At 40.5% G+C, this 18,039-nt stretch overlaps 1 protein-coding gene across 1 annotated transcript in view; it reads right to left on the reverse strand.

The window, feature by feature from the left end:
- Tbx20 (T-box transcription factor 20) overlaps positions 1-18,039 on the reverse strand; it is a 52,299-nt gene that overhangs the window by 12,307 nt on the left and 21,953 nt on the right. The gene's annotated exons all lie outside the window — the stretch shown is intronic.

Raw genomic sequence — 18,039 nt, forward strand, 5'->3', positions numbered from 1 at the left:
TCTAATGGCTTATGAACCTATAAATATAATCTTGTGTAGAACAATGGTGTTCAGTTAATGCTAGGCTGCATAAACAAAGATAGCTAAACCCTAAACCTGGGTGGTAATAGGCTAGTGTAAGTATAGTCTATGACATTCAAATAAATTTATAATTTTGTAATGGTATTTTTTCAGAATTGCATTATTACTTAGCATATGATTGTTTCCAAAAACTACAATTTAAAAAAATAGCCATTTTGGAAAAGTATAGCACTATCTGAAGAAATAACCTTGGCTCTGCATCTTAAACTTCCTATTTATGAGGCTGGCCTGGGCACATGACTTGAGATGTCTAGATCCTGGTTGCTTCATTAGTATAACAAACCTAAACTGGAAATTGTGTAAGTTTCATTCAAACTTCCAAATGAATACTTCCTATTCAAAGCAAAATGCTGTAGTATACACAGTATAGTTAATAAATAATGTCTCACCTACTAGCCTGTGCTTGAGAAAGAGTAAACTACATACCAAAATTCAAGAACAAAGCTATTCAGTGGGAGTAAGAAGAGAACAAGAGAAGGTATTGGGAGATAAATGTGATAAATGTGATCAAAGTACATTACATAAATGTATAAGATTATCAAAAAACAAATGGATACATTTGTTTTGCAAAAGGATTATTTGGATTTCTACAAGTTTAGAATATCACACATATTACTCAGGAGTCCCAGAGACAAAATTTAATTTTTAAACCCCTTGATTTCTATGTCTTAGCTCTGATATCTGCTTTGGTCTGACTGTTTGTGTTCTCCCACATTCACATGTTGAATCATGCTATGATATTAAGAGATATGGCCTTCTTGAGGGACTCGGTCATGAGATTGGAGCCCTCTTCCTGAAAAGAGTGCCATTCCAAGAGAAGCTTGGGGCTGGAGAGATGGCTTAGCGGTTAAGCGCTTGCCTGTGAAGCCTAAGGACCCCGGTTCGAGGCTCGGTTCCCCAGGCCCCGCGTTAGCCAGATGCACAAGGGGGCGCACGCGTCTGGAGTTCGTTTGCAGAGGCTGGAAGCCCTGGCGCGCCCATTCTCTCTCTCTCCCTCTATCTGTCTTTCTCTCTGTGTCTGTCGCTCTCAAATAAATAGATAAAATTTAAAAAATAAAAAAGAGAAGCTTGCCAGAGTCTGTAGGCCTCCATCACAGTGGCACTAAGTATGAATCAGAGAAGGAGGTATGAACCAGGCACCAAGTCAGCCGGCACATTTGTCTTGCACTTTCCAGCCTCAAGAACTGTAAGAAAATGTCAGCATGCTACCTGTGGGGTCACTCATCACAACGGCCCAAACTCAGGTGTACCCGGGCAGCACTGGACTCGTGTGTCCTCCACCTCTAGGTGGAGATGCTGCTGCTGTTCCCAATCCTTTCCCACCTCAGAAGCCCTCGCCTATTTTGTGGGTTCTGTAGGTGCTAGGGGAGAATTGCGGGCCAATAGGTACAGGGTAAGAGTCCACAGGTAGATGTAATCGGTTCTGGTTTTTTACCATTTTCTCTCTTTAATAATTTTACTGCAAGTTAGTTTTCTTCTCCTCTATTCATTCCCCTTAGTATTCAGGCTTGCTTGATGGTGGTGCTGGATTCTATAGACTTCATTTAAATAACATTTGACTATTACTTTATTGTAGACATTTCATAATGTTTTGCAAAGTATAGTTGAAAAAGGATGAAAATTAAGGGAGTTAGCAAACTAAGCTTTAAGCCACAATTATCTTACTATTCACTAAGCTAAAATTAATCTATTTTTTTTTTCTCTGCCAGTATTCTCTCCTCCTCCTCCTCCTCACAAAACATACTATAAACAGTTTTCTGGGGTCCAAACCTACTGGCTTTAGTTTAGAGAGCTAAGAGTAATGAGACAGTTTAAATAAGGCAGTTTAGGATTAGCATGGCCTCTGAAAGGAAACTGAAGGCAAGAAATGCCCTTGAGCCTGTAGAAGGGGATGATGGTTCCTCCTTACATCTTCTTTTTTGTCCCCTAAAGGAGTTCTCACAGCTCCCACCTTTCTGGAGGCCAGAAGTATCAGAAGAAGGGTCGGATCTTCCCCTATCTCTTCTTCCCTAAAAATGTTTCCCCTTTCCAATATTTGTGGAAGTTTCTCTCCTTCCAAGAAGCAGTGTCTGGACACCTGGCATGGGAGCCGCACTGGCCAGCTCAGTTCCCAACCAGTAAATTCACATAGAAGACCCAATCAGAAATGCCAGATGGCATTTCCATTTCCAGGGATGCCCTCCTGCCTTACAGTAGGAGCTCTGGCTTCTTTCTTTCTCTTAAGCTCTGTAATAAAATCTTTCTAAACTTCACCCTCTGTAGTCATTTGTCAAATTCATAAGACAAGAACCTGGAGATTATTGACTTAGTGGACATATTGTGTGACTGTGACATATGGGAACCTAACTCCAGAGTTATGGTCCAACCAAGAGACTAGAAAGGCCCTGTTGCTCTCAAAGACCCACCAAATTCCCTTATAAGTGATAGGAGAATTTATTCTGTTGGCTATTTGAAGAACAACTACTAGGCTATTGATCAATTGACAACACGCATGACTTCTTCAGGAGCCCTGAGTGGCAGAGTTATTATTTTTTTTCAACGATAGACAGGGTGCTTGGAAGAAAGCCCAGACATAAGCAGAGAAGGATGGAAATGAAGTAAGTGCATGAAACTACTCTACAGAAAGTCTCCATGGTAGGAAAATGACTAAAGCATTTAAAATTTCAAGGCGGAGGGGAACTTTGAAAGAAATGACTTGGTGAAGGCAGTCAGAGGGCCTCCTGAGTGCAGCATCCATTCCTGTCTCCCACTAGACTCCCAGAAGGGGCTTTCATGCCAGAGAAATGGGTGAGAACCCCAACAGAAAGAAGAGAAATCTGCATTATTCTCACATTCCAGCTGTTACGTCTGTCCTCTTTGCTGCAGCTAATGTTAGCAGAACTGTCAAGAATTTAGAAAGGATTTCACTGGGAAGTGCATCAGAATTCAGTGCAGTAGAGTCTTAGACTCTTTTCACCCAAAGGAAGCACAAAGTGCAGAGAACAAGGGAGGTTTCAGAGGAGTCGTGTCACCCTCCCTCCAGCACTTCATATCATCTATGGGTGAGAGAAATAGAGAGGTAACAAATGCAGATAGTTGCAGTCTGAAAAAGAAGGATTTTTTTTTTAGTTCTTTAACAACATGATGGATGCCATTGTAGGATTGGCTTTGACACTTACTTTCCTGGTTCTTTTGGTGCAATTCTCTACAGGCCCTGCCAGATCTCTAAAAAGGGAAAAAGTTGCATCCTGTCATAATGTTTTGTGTTACTGTAACAAAGCACCTAACACTATATACTCTATAAAGAAAAGATGTTCATCTATCCCATAGTCCAAGACCAAGATAACTTGTATAGAATCCAAGCCAGGGTGGCTCCACCTAGCAAGGTCCTTGTGCTATATCATAACTTGGCAGGTGACATCAAATGCTGATGGCATGTGTTACAGTGGTGAGGGTACATCCCAAAGATAGAGTACACAGGATGAAAGCAAGCAAGGCAGCCAGCTAAAGAAGGCAAACAGTTTATAATCACCCACCCTTGAGGCACGCAATCTAATCCTGCCACAGCAAGGACTCATTCCCTAGAGAAAAGCACTATTACTTACCGTGACCTCATCACCTCCTAAACACATCACTTCCCAGGCTTAAATAAGAAAAACTCAAAAAATGAGGGAGAATGCCAATTATATACTTATATATTCCAGTCATACACAGGAAAGAAGTGAGAAAAGTACCCACCAGCATGGCATTCATCGGTGTTCAAGAAAACAAGCTACCTAGAGAACAGCACATCCAAACCTTTAGTCCAAGCAGCACCTGGACCATAACTTGGATCCAGAGAGGTTAATCTGACTGGTAAATGGGTAGTAAAGTCTCACACTCCTCAGACTATGAGAAAGTTGTGCTGACACACTCTCAGGTCACAGTGAAATTGGTACCATGACAGGTTTGATCCATGGCCATGACTACAAATAGCTCTAGGGAAAGGCATGTGGTCATGGTCTTAGACTTAGAGTGGAGCATTGCCAATGCAGACAGCATGTCTATGTCAGTGCAAAAGCTGTGTCCACCTATCTGAAGCAACACCACAAGCCTCACAGCATCCTTCTATTTCTGCCTTGCTAAAATGACAATAAATTTATTATCCTTTCTTCAGCCTGCGTTTGAAGGTCTGACAAAATTCCACGGGTCTCTATTCTGAATTAATCTTAATTTCTAATATTAAGCAAACATTTTGTTTTATAGATAGGTTTGAAAACACTGGACATTACAATGGCATGTAAAGCATTGAGCAACCAAAAGGAAAAAGTTACTTAGGAAAACATAACATGATTTCCTTTCAAACAGTTTTGTTACAAGATGCAGGAAGATATGGTTTAAAATCTCTAACTTGTATTTCTCTATTTTTTTCAGTGAGATTTAAGATGACAATATTAATAAAATAGTGACTAGGATCTATGAAAAAGGCACCTTTTGAACATGTTAAATATCATGGGAAATGATAAAATAACAAGTATCACATTTTATATGATGCAGAAAACAGAATTAAATTAGAAGACTGATTAGTTGTCCCCATAGTCAAGTCAAAAGCTGTGGAGATAAGAGAAGTAGAGGAAAGAGTCAGGGGATGCCACTTGTATGTCACAGGAGCTTTAGAAAGCTTGACTGAAGCAGGCCAACTTGACACTAAGGGAAGAAAGATGAGAGGCAGCAGGAAGAGCTAGAAGGAGAAGAAAAAGAAAAGCAGGAAGAAATTTTTCCTGAGCTCAATTACGACTTCAGCTGTCAATATGAAAGATTCAATTATACTTATGTGCTAATGGAAAAAAATCTACACCTAGACAAATATTTGGCATAATTTCTGAATTGCAATGTTAAAGAAACACTCTAGAGATATTATATACAGAAACAGGTAAGTTTCCTGCAAGGAAGAAACAATGGATTCGACATTAGATTTTACCCCATAATGTATAAAAACTAGATGGCATACTTAAAAGAAAGACTGAAAGCGTTCTGTGGAAAAATACCAAGACCTCAATGAAGGTTAATATAAAATGACAGTGGAGTCTTTCAAATATACAAGAATTGATTTTACTCTTTAGGTGATAAATGTCCTCAAAGGCTCACAGGTTGAAGGTTTAGTGCTCAGCTAGTGGCACCATGGAAGGATGACTGGATCGCAAAGATGCCATTCTCATCAAAGGGTTAATCTTAGGGGGTGGGACCTAGTGGAGGGATTTCAGTCACTAGGGTCATGTTTTTAAAAAGGATATTTGTCCCTCTTTCTTCATGACCACCCTGAGGTAAGCAGCCTCCTCAACCACATGTTCTCACTGCCATGGCTTCATTTTAGAGCTAAGCAATGTACCAAGCTGAGTACGTACTAATACATCTGAAACTGTGAGCCAAAATAAATCTTCAACTTTTTAAGTTGTTTATCTCCAGCATTATGTCAAGTATATAGCTTATTGCTTGACACATGACAAATATTAAGTGATCACTATTACTATTAGTAACAAAATGAAAACACTTGACAGGTATCACAAAAGATAAAAAAGAGGCAAGGCCTGGAGAGATGGCTTAGCGGTTAAGATGGTTTCTTGTGAAGCCCAAGGACCCAGGTTTGATTTCCCAGAACCCACATAAGCAAGATGCACATGGTGTCATATGTGTCTGGAGTTTGTTTGCAGTGGCTAGAGGCCCTGGCATGCCTGTTCTCTCTCTCTCTCATAAATCAATAAAATAAAATATTTTTTAAAAGAGAAATTTTAAAATGACTCAAATAGTTGCATTAAACAGAAAGAAGGCAACTCAGAGAAGTACCATACATATCAGTTATCACAAGACTCAGAGATAGGTTAAATTTCTCAATTAACAGAGAAAGACCATTGTCAAGATTTTGTGTGATATTTTAAAAGATATAGCACCAACAAATATTGGCACAGTGAAAACCACTGGACACTATTCTGAGGCTTATCATAAGAAACACAGCATAGTCTCTCTGTCTCTCTGTCTCTCTCTCTCTTGCTCTCTCTCTCTCTCATTACATGGGAACTTCCAGCTGCAGGTGAGTTTTTCCCTCAGCTAGGCCTGGGCTGGCTTGTCCCAGGCCCAGCTGGGAGGGGCTTAGCCTAGGCCCTAGCCCAGGCCCAGCCAAAAGCGCCCCCCCCGCCCTTACTCTCCACAGGGGTTCTTTACCCCCTCCAGCTCCCCAGATGACAGGAGCTCCTTGAACTTTCTTTTCTCTTTCCATACTTTTCCCCCCAAGCCCTCCACATGGGATCTCTAGCCACATAGATGCTTTCCTTGGCTCTACTTCCTTCAATAAATATAATAATTTAATAACTATCCTCCGTTTTCCTTGTTATTCAATTCTTTGACTACAATTAGAAACAAACTTAGGGTTTGGGGTGCATAGACTTTCCTGGACCTTTAGAACCCCATTACAGTTGGGGAGCCAGCCAGGAGAATCTTGAGAAGGAAAATTATGATTGCTATATTATGGGAGAAGATGGGAGGCATGTTTTCCAGCCGTGAGAACTACTTGTGGTATTTCTTCTGTTTCTCTCCAATTTCCGGAAAACCGGCTTGTTTCTCTTCTATCTCGGGTTAAGCTGAAGGGAACCATTGGCACTGGAAAGCAGGCTCAGCTTCTGACTTGGCTTCTCAGCCTGGCCTGCTCCACCCTGCTGGGATGAGAGATTGAAATGTGCTGTCACCTGAGGCTAAACTGGTGTAGCACCTGTGTTTTGTAATGGTGACAACTTTTGTAGGGAGATGCACTGGAACTTGGGAGCAGGGCTGGGCTGGGGCGCGGGGAGGGGCCTCATGGCCACATGGACGCTCTAGGAATCAAAGACCCCTGGCCTGAATATCTTCTAGGTTGTTTTTTTTTTTTTTTTCTTCCTTTTTCCATTATGAGCCACTGTGTCACAAGACACATGGCTGCCTATGGGAGGCTAGGAAGATGGAGCCCCGACTTCTGCTCTGGTCTCTAGCCATCTTGCAGCATGGACCTAAACCTCACTGCTAGCCAAAGACTGTGGGTTTCTGGCCCCCTAAATGAGGGAGAGACTGAAAATGCTCCAGCCAAGCCACAAGCCTAAGCGCTTGGCTGGAAAGGGTTTTTTTCAACAGGCCTGGGTCCCAACCATATGCGTCCTTCCCACTATGGAGCTGAGGCCTGTGGCTATGTCAACTAGGAGGGGGGACACGATGGGAAAGACATGCCTGATTGTGCTAACTTCCTGCTGTGATTTTCCGCCCAATTGCTCTATGACAAATACATCTTTATATAACTGTATATCATTCATTCATGAAGTTGTTATAAAGAGTAAACGGAGCTAGACCTATTATCTTAGCTACGTGGGAAGCTGAGACAGGAGGATCACCAATTCAAGGTTCCAATGTGATAGCCTGACCCCACAGTTTTAAACCATGTGACTTTTAAATTGCTTGGTAAAAATAAGTACATAATTTTAATTTGAGCTGTGCCTGATATTTTCTCTATTGTTTGGGTTTTAAACAAACAAGATATTCATACACACCTTTTGGTTTCTTTATTAATCCAAAAGTGCAATAGATCTCTCCTAAATTTTTGGCATTTGATTTATTTTAAGGTTTTGTGGGTGGTTTTTTTTGTCTCTAAAAGTCAGATTTAGAGGATTATTGAAAATAACAATACGTCCTCTGAGGTGGGGGACTCATAATTGCCAGGTATTTTAAAAGATTATAATGTCCTGTTTCTTAAAAGGAGGAGGCAACTGGCCTGAGGTCTAGGCCAGCCTGCCTCAAGACAAACATAAAAATTTGCCTTAATTACTCTTAAATAAAAGCATTTCCAAGGGTGTTAGATGTATTGATAAAGATTTCCACCGGGCGTGGTGGCGCACACCTTTAATCCCAGCACTCGGGAGGCAGAGGTAGGAGGATCGCTGTGAGTTCGAGGCCACCCTGAGGCTACATAGAGAATTCCAGGTCAGCCTGAGCTAAAGTGAGACCCTACCTCGAAAAACCAAAAAAAAAAGATTTCCCCCAAAACAGTTGTCATGTTTTACCTGCATTCATACATTAAAACAAAAAAAAAAAATAAAAAAGTGTATTTCATGGAGTTTATTAATAGGAGTTATCAAATCAATGGGTTATATAAAATCTATAGGCATGTATACTTGTATTATAACATAAGTCTGGTCGTCAGGTAAAGATTTTTGGTGACATAAATATTAAGGAAATTGTAAGTTTTTCTGCTAAGGCTATTTCTATGCAAATTTCCAACAGTAAGATGGTTAACTCTTTGAAGCTAGACCACTTACTTCTTTGTCAGTGGGTAATAAGAGTAATCAATTTGGTATAGTTTCTCTTAATAACCTTAATGAGAAAGATGGTTAATTTTGGTTTGAGATGAAATGATTGAAGGAACTGGGAAGGAATTTTTCAATGTTGGACATAGAATGCTTGTTAAAAATGCTTTCTAAGAAAAATTTTTTAAATATTTATTATTATTTTTTTATTTGAAAGAGGAAGAGAATGGGTGCGCCACTGCAAACAAACTCCAGATGTGTGTGCCCCATGGTGCATCTGGCTAACGTGGGTCCTGGGGAATTGAACCTAGGTCCTTTGGCTTTGTAGGCAAATGCCTTAACCACTAAGCAATCCCTCCAGCCCTAAAAATGCTTTTTTTGAAAAAAATTCTATTTATTTATTTAAAGTCATGGCAAGCTGGACTCTGGAAAAAGGAGGTGGTGCCCCCTTTATCTCAGACCCCATGCAAGTTTAAGCCATGTGTCCCCCTGACCCTGTCCAGAGACATAATGGCCAATTTTCTCTGACAAGGAAAAAAGAATGACAACATATAACTGATTCTATTTATAGTTCTCTTTTGAACACCTAAAGTCACATCTGTTAGATGAAATTTTTCATAGACAAGAAGGTTAAGTAGGTAAACTGAGTCCAGGTATTTGATCAGGTTACAAACTCCTTACATAAGACAGGCATCAGGTTTACCTAAAGTCTATATCAAGGTAAAAACATATGATTAAAAAGACATCAAGGGGCTGGAGAGATGGCTTAGCGGTCAAGCACTTGCCTGCGAAGCCTAAGGACCCCTGTTCGAGGCTTGGTTCCCCAGGCCCCACGTTAGCCAGATGCACAAGGGGGCGCACGCGTCTGGAGTTCGTTTGCAGAGGCTGGAAGCCCTGGCACGCCCATTCTCTCTCTCTCCCTCTATCTGTCTTTCTCTCTGTGTTTGTCACTCTCAAATAAATAAATAAATAAAATTTTTTTTAAAAAGACATCAAGTCAATGATTTCATCTGTCTCTCTAATATCAACAAAGGGTAGAATCCTTATATTTAAGTAATAAAACCAGAGATTACCTTTCAAACACTAAAAACACCCCTTTAGTCCCAAACATTCACTGACCAATGGGGGGACCATATCCTAAGTTCCCACAGAGTGGAGAAGGGAAAGCAGTCCCAGGGATCCCCCCCCCGCCCCAGTATGGCATCTAAGCTGCCAAGATGGAAGTAAGAGCAGAGATCTCTGCATTGTGCTCAGCGTGACCAGTGGCAAGCCTTATGTGCCATGGTAAGGTGCATGCTGGGGGCTGGGGCAAGTGTCTGGAGGAACCCAAGCTTGGAAGCCAGCCTTGTGGGTGAGCATGGATACCTATCTTGGACCTTCCTTGCTCCAGGAGGCACCTAGACTGTGCTGTGTGCCTCCTATTGATTGGGAAATAAACAGGGAAAATTTCAGTCAGGCAGGCCAGTGCACGCCTTTGATCCCAGCACTCAGAGAGGCTGAAATCGGAGGATGGCCATGAGTTTGAGGCCACCCTGCATTCCAGGTCAGCTTAGGCTAAAGTGAGACCTTACGTCAAGAAAAATTTCTCTCTAATCCAGCTGGATGGATACTCCCCTCCTATAAGAAGATTCAAGTCAGGATGGGGCATAATCTGACTACAGATTCCTCTTTTTGTTTTCCTCCATTTCATTTCAGATGGGACTTCCAAGATAGCCCAAAAGTCTGTGCTAGCCTGTCTCTTTAAAAACTGGGCACATTTAGTTAATACAGGGAGAATAGGAATTGGCTGTTACTAACTCCTGGGTCCCTAAAGACTTCTTCTGAGAGCCATTAGTGACCTCCAAAATTAATTCTTGATTAAATTTTGGCTATCTGCTTGGTCTTAAACACTCAGAGAAAAATGTATTACCACAGATAAAGGGATACCTCAAATATATGAATGGCCTATTAAATACAACAAGAGCTTTCCAAGAGGGGAAACAAATAAATCCTTAATACATGTTGTCCCCCTCTCTAATAGTTATAATTCTATAATAAGGAAAAACAACCATGCATGTCAAAAGTTATTTTCAAATCTCGCATATATATATATATATATACATATAAACTCTGACCAAAAGTTGCTCAATCCAAACGGCTTCATTATACTGGGAACAACAGTGAATCTCTTCTAACTTGTGCCAGGACATCCTTAAGTAAGTTTTGAGACCAAAAATATATTTCTGCCGCCTTTAATACCACCCAATGGCTCTATGGTACCAACCTTTGGCCCTGACTACCACCAGGACAAATTTAAAAAGGTACATTCTGGAAGGTTATTATACAAAATATGGTACCCAAGTTATGTTCCAGATAACTGATAATATGTCATCTGTTTTACAAGCCACAGAGAAACAGATGCAGGCCACGTCAGACACTACTGTGCCATTCAGTGAACAGTTCTGGAAGAAAATCTCAGCCAGCTTATTCTCAGATGGTCCCAAGACAATTCAACTCCATCTACCTGGGTTTCCTTGAATGATCCCAAACATACAAGTCCACAAGAAGCATAACCCTGAAGTTTACTGTGTGCTTACTTCTCATTAACTCCTTACTCTTTCTTTCTCCCCAAAATTCTCTTCCAAGACTATCTTCCTGCACTTTGGGGGTCCTTTAGAGTAGTTCCCCTCTCTGAGAGAGACTCTCTAACTGCCACAAACAACTTTGTGTCCCTAATAGGAGTCAGAGTGTCTTCCCATCAGAGGGGGAAATGAGAAGGGGGTAGAGTTAGGGTGACTGGACTCCTGAAGGTGAAAAAGCACAGTCTGACTTCTTATCTTTTGCCTAGTTTCCCAGAGACCTGTGTTTTCATGAACAATCAGGACCCCCTCCTGGGAGGGAGGTCTTTCATAGGATTTAACCATTGTGGTTGGTCAAGTTCAGCCCCTGGAACTTGGTGCCAGAGGTAATCTCTTCCTGAGACAGCCCCTAGCCCTAACCAACCTGCTGACCCTCTGGTTCACTTAGGCCAAAAGATAGACACCACCCCAAGATTATTAATACCTTTGCAAGGGGAGGTCAGGTTCTCTCTCTCTCTCTCTCTCTCTCTCTCTCTCTCTCTCTCTGTCTGTCTCTGTCTCTGTCTCTTTCTCTCTCTCACACACACACACCACTTGGGAACTTCCAACTTTGGGTGATTTTTTTCCTCAGCTGGACCTTGGCTGGCTTGTCTCAGGCCCAGCTAGAAGGAGCTCAGTCTAGGCCCTAGCCCAGGCCCAGCAGGGAGCTGCTGCCCAACCCCACCAGCCCTTACTCTTTGCATGGGTTCTTTTTCCCCTCCAGCTCTCCAGATGGTAGGAGCTCCTGGAACTTTTTTTTTCTCTTTTCTTTCCATGCTTTTGTCTCCAAGCCCTGCCTGTGGGATCTCTAGTCATGAGGAAGCTTTCCTTGACTCTACTTCCCTCAATAAAGATAATAATTTCAGAATTAAAATAAAGAAGCACAGTACAAAGGCTTACATAATTCAAACATGAAGGTAGCGTGATACTAGCAGTGTAATGAGGAGGGCTCTAAGGGTGGCATAGGCTTGGGCATACTCAAGGAAAAATAAGAACTAGTGTAGATAAGGCACATGGGAAGAACAAAGAAGACTGGCTTAGCTGGAAGACATAGAGTAGATTCTATAGGGCCTTTGGAGTTTATTCCAGATGAGAAGGTGAGTGACTACATAGATCTTCGCATGAGTGCAGGGATTCCGCTTCCTTTCTTTGACAAGGCCGTTCTGATGCTTTGTTGACAACAGATTGAAGGGCAGGGAGGGGATGGAGGCAGACACGCCAATTCAGAAACTAATATCATAATCACCTAGGAAAAAGATGACAGTGGCTTCCTCTAAGTGGTAGAGGTAAAGATGGTTGAATCTTTAAAATACAGTTAAGATAGTGTTTGAGGTGCCCTTTTGTAGTTTTGGATTTTGAGGAAACAGCTCATTCTATTCCAGACTGACCTATATATATCACTCTGCTTTTCAGGCTGGTCATCTACTCATAGGGATCCTCCTATCTTAGCTTCTAGAGGGCCGGGATTAAAGATATGAGCCACCACACCTGGCTTGTTTGCTTTTAATCTTAAAGAACATCTCAGTATGGAATAGCCATAGTTCAAGTTCTCACTAGTTACGTGTAGCCAGTAGCTCTTATATTGGATTGTGGAGCTCTCACAGACCTGGTTATATGCCTAAGTACATGTGTGTGGGACTTAAAAATTTTTAAATGCTGAAACTTTTTACAAAATGAAAAGACATTTCAGCAAAAAAGGCAAACATGTCATACGTCTAAAAGGACACTTTATTTGTTTTTAATTTTTGTTTTGTTTTATTTATTTATTTATTTGAGAGCGACAGAGAGAGAAAGAGGCAGAGAGAAAGAGAGAGAATGGGTGTGCCAGGGCCTCCAGCCACTGCAAATGAACTCCAAATGTGTGTGCCCTCTTGTGCATCTGGCTAACGTGGGTCATGGGGAATTGAGCCTAAAACCAGGGTCCTTAGGCTTCACAGGCAAGCGCTTAACTGCTAAGCCATCTCTCCAGCCCAAGGGACACTTCATAAATATATCACTTTCCTCCTGAAAATTAGTATATAAATTCAACACAAGCTTAATCAAAATTCTCATGTCATTGTTTGGGAAGATTAGATCAGATAAATGATCCTAAGACTAGACACATAAAGAATAAAGACTATCAAGAAAATTTGAAAGTGATAACTAAAAAGTGCAGAGACTTGATGTTTCACATATTTAAGTATCATCAAATATTTGTATATGTTATCAATTTATAAACGTACAGCAGTATAATGCAAGCAGCCTGATAAACTATAAGAGGTAGTACAGATATACAATAAAGAGAAGTTATAATTAAGTAGAATACTACTATATACTTAAACATATGGTGCTAGAAAAATACAATGTGATGTGTCTGTTTTATACCTTTTACCAAAAAAATTGCATGAGTGAGATACTTAAAGATAAAACTAGAAGGTAATAAACTGGCAGAAAATCTACAGCTGAATATGCATAATTTTGAAGTGGGGAATGTCTAGGATAGAAATCACATAGAAAAAGAACAACAGGTTTGGTGATAAAAAGTATTCTATTAATCAAAAAGGGGGGGGGAAGAAAATTTTCTTTTTAAATATATATTTTATTTATTTGCAAGCAGAGCAAGAAGACAGACAGACAGAATGGGTGCACTAGGGCCTCCAGTCACTACAAATAAACTCCAGATGCATGCACCGCCTTGTGCATCTGGCTTCACATGGACAGTGGGGAATTGAACTTGGGTTCTTGGGCTTACAAGGCAAGTGCCTTAACACTAAGCCATCTCTCCATGCAGAAAGCTAATTTTCACTTTGATATTAGCAATGAAAAATGATTCATTCTCTTGATACATAAATCACTTTCATAGGTCAGTAAGAGAAGGTGATGGACAATACAAAAGAAAAAAAATGACCTAAGGAAATAAACAGGCCAATTCCCCAAATAAAATACAAATTTATACGTTGTCATGTTAACAAAGGTGAAAATATGATGGTCATGTTTGACAAGGATGCAAAGAAATGGAAAGACAACATTTCTTGCATGAAGCTTAGCAGTGTATATCATCAACTTGAAAATATGTATCTTTCCACTTACATAAGGTACCTAACTAGGCAGATTCACATAGACAGAAAGCAAGACAGGAACTACCAAGGGCATGGAGGAGGAGGAATGGGGAGTCATTGTAATGAGTGTAGCATGTCTTTGAGGTGATGTCAATATTAGGAAAAGGGACAGAAGTGATGTTTGGTTGACACTGTGAGTATACTTTATACCACAGAATAGCACTTTTGAAGATGTTTAAAATGGTAAATTTTGTATTTTATATATATATGCATATATATATATATGTACATATATATTATATATAATACATATAAATACATATATATGTATATCTATGTATGTATATATATATAATATATATAATACATATAAATATATAAATTTAACCACTACTTTAAAAAGTTATTATGACTAAGGAATTTATTAAACTATTGTGCTACTATTGAACGTTTAGTTCTTTTATAACAATTTAACATTAAAAATAGTGCAATGGCAAAAAGAAAATAAATATAAGCTTTGGCACAGAATTTTCATGTATCTATCCCCCATGATACTTAAGAACACATGCAAGGAGACATCTGCGCGGCTTTGGCCATGACAGCAAAGATAAGAACCTGAGGTACCTCACGTGTGGGACTGACCCCGTATGTTATGGTGCATGATGAAAACTCAGATGGCCATTCAAAAGTATAGTGATAGACGTGCAGGGAAAACAGTCAAAATCGTATGCAATGTGTGATAAACTTTAAGGACATAAATATTCCATGCATGCACAGGAAAATAGCTAGAAAAATAAACACGTAACAAAATTTGTCAATGGTTATTATCTCTGATGCGCGATTTCATTACTTTTATGCCTTTTTTCCCCCTTGATGTCAACCTGGTTTGGTTTGATTTTTTTTTTCTGCAGTGAACATGAACTCTTTTGGTAAAATAAAACACTAATAAAAGCACTTATTTTCAAACAAAACATTCAAAACCTCTCGCAGTCCTTTCTTTCCCAAAAGTAACACTGCTTTTGTGTACACACCAAGTGTTCCTTACTCCCACTGCCAAAGAAGAAAAAAGTGAAAAAGAAAATTCCAGTTGGCAGGCTATCTGTAGGTTGCTTAGTACGTGGAACCAGCAGGTCTAAATAACTAGATCTGATTTCCTGATCTAAGTAACTGGAAATTCAATTACATTAAGTCATCTCTTTGGGCTTGCTAGTCTGCTTCTTAGCTTGCTGAAGTAGGTGTACTTTATGTTTTTGGTGAGGAAATGAATTTTGTTTTACAAATGAGAACAATGCTGTTTCTCTATAACAAAGTTCTGAATGAAGTGGTGGCACATTCAATGATCCAACTAGAACCTAGTGAAACTAGAGCAAGAAAAAAAAAAATACATGATGCCTTTATGAGCGACCCAGAGCATATGAAGTTCGGAAAGGAGCAATACCATGTGCTTCAAGGTCTAAGCACACAGATCCCCTCCTAAAGGCATTTTGCTTAGTAGTCCAGCACAGCAAGTTATAAATCTGTAACAGGACACTTGAAATCATTAAGGTCACATATTTATTATATCATATTCAATTAGGTTAGAAAAAGGCAATATCTGTCATCATGTCATAAAAAAATGTGTTTTTCTCTCAGATCTCTTACAAAGAAAAGCCCCCACACTGTTACAGATGGGGGGGGGGCTGTTTTCAATCAGCTACAAGGAACAATTCAATTACTACGTGGTTTAGTGCAGTAACTGACTCCAGACTAATTTAATTTCTTTACGTCTCTAAAGATCAATTGATCTGATTTGTTCCATCCCCAAAGGCTGTTTAGGAAGAATTCAGACTTAAATACCTGGAAATGAAATCCAAAACCTTGGCCAGTTTCATAACACTTAGGTCATCTTGCAAACTTTCAGCTAGTCATGTAAGAGTACTCTTCCTGGCCCTGGGACCATTGAAAGCCACTTAGCTTTGTACACATGAGAGCACTCCCACCTCAGGAGGCTTATTCAATAAGTCGAAAATGTGGCCGCACACACTATCGAGTCTGCTGTTCTGAAGGACAGTTGGGCGGGGCACTGCCATCTCATGGGCACATGGGCTACTGGCAAGGCTATTTTTACTCTAGGGTCAGTTCATGAAGGCAATTAAAAGCAACTCAGATAGGGTCCAAACTGCTGGGCACGGTGCTCATCTAACAAGATGAGGAAGTTAGGATCATTTTGCAGTTTTAGATTTACAATGTGCTTTCATTGATGTCATCTTACTTGATTCCCCAATAAGCCTATGATGATGCGAACAGAGTTACCATCTCCATTGTCTACGTAAAGAAACAGATTCTGCAGCTCAGTGAGTTCCCCTGCAGCACTCACCCTGGAAAAAGCCCAGCTGTGCTTTGCACATGGCTTAGTCTCATGACTGTTCATTCTCAACATACCAACCTTGCTCCCTCCCCACCCCAGCATCAGATACAAAAGGTATGTTACCTACACACTTTGAAAGCACAGTATTACTTCCCCACATCGTCATTCTTATTCGATGCTGAAATAAAACTGAGAAACTGGGCTGGAGAGATGGCTTAGCAGTTAAGGCACTTGCCTGCAAAGCCAAAGGACACTGGTTTGATTCCCCAGGACCTACGTAAGCCAGATTCACAAGGGGATGCATACGTTTGGAGATCCTGTGCAGTGGGTGGAGGACCTGGCACACCCATTCTCTCTTTCTCCCTCTCCCTCCCTCTCTCTCTCTCAAATAAGCAAATAAAAAAAAAAAAACTGAGAAAAAGGTCACTTAAAATCACCTCAGCTACACAAACTCATCTTCACCAATACGCCTGGATCTCAACAGGCAGCAGGAAAATGACGCCCGGGTAAGCAGCGCCCTGAGTCATCCAGTGTGCTGTTACCACATTGTCACTATGTCCCACAGAACTACAGCTACTTACTTCCTTCTCTCTGCATTTTACAGTGGATTCTCAACCACCAACCCAAGTTTCTTCCCTTGCCTTTACCTCCAATCACCTGTCAAACTCTTGAACTAATTAATCTTTCTTTGTGACTCAAACCTCACAGATCCTAACATTCAGTCAGTCCTGCCGGCTTCTCTGCTTCCCCACCTATCTTCTATGGCCATTTCCCCCAGTCCGACCACATGCTCTGCTATGTGGACACAGTTTGTTAAAGCATGCAATCATCCCTTAACTGAGTTGCCAAGACACGTTGGGCAGAAGTGTCAAGTTCAGATATACCATACGGTAGGTAAAAGAGGGCAGCCGAAAGGTGTAGAAGCTGCTAGAGAGTCACGAGAGGTGGAGGTACCATAAGCCAGAGGGCTGCGGTCTGTATTACTCCACCCACATAAAGATGTGGTGGGGGACTGGCTCAGCACTTAAAGGTACTTGCTTGCAAAGCCTCCCTGTCCAGGTTTAATTCCCCTAGAGGGCATTTTTTGACAGTGGCAAGAGACTTAGTGAAAACACACACACACACACAAACACATAAAAATGTTAACAAAAAGATATTGGACATCATAAAAAGTTAAGAGTATAGAGATTTACTTTGTTTAATAAATACAAATAATTCATTAGACCAAAATATTTCCTGGAAAAACACATTTTTAGCATTCATAATGGGCTGATTTTGCATGTGACCCATCATCTAGGTAGTCTCAAGGTAAGCTTTGGGTATATGATTTTTATTCATCTTCATACAGGTATTATTAAAGATCAGTTTACTTTAAATGTAAAATTATGTTACTTAAAGTAAATTGTGTTTCCCTGTTTTAAAACTCTGAATTATCCATATATTCTTTGTTTTAGCAAAAATATTTAATTCAGAAGGCAAAATGCTATCAAAATTCTACTTCCTTTGGATTGCCAAAGAAATCCTTTCATTCAGAGATTGAGTATCTGAGGGCTCCAGCCACAGTAGTTCTCAGGACAAGAGCCGCTCCACGCCCTCGGGTCGGCAGCTGGAAGGTAACTGCGCAGACAGTAGACTATCCACTGTAACATACAGGTCACTGGTATAGAAAGGCATGCGTTCTTACAAATACACTCTGC

This window comes from Jaculus jaculus, chromosome 11 (assembly GCF_020740685.1).
Source record: "Jaculus jaculus isolate mJacJac1 chromosome 11, mJacJac1.mat.Y.cur, whole genome shotgun sequence".
Classification (NCBI taxonomy): domain Eukaryota; kingdom Metazoa; phylum Chordata; class Mammalia; order Rodentia; family Dipodidae; genus Jaculus; species Jaculus jaculus.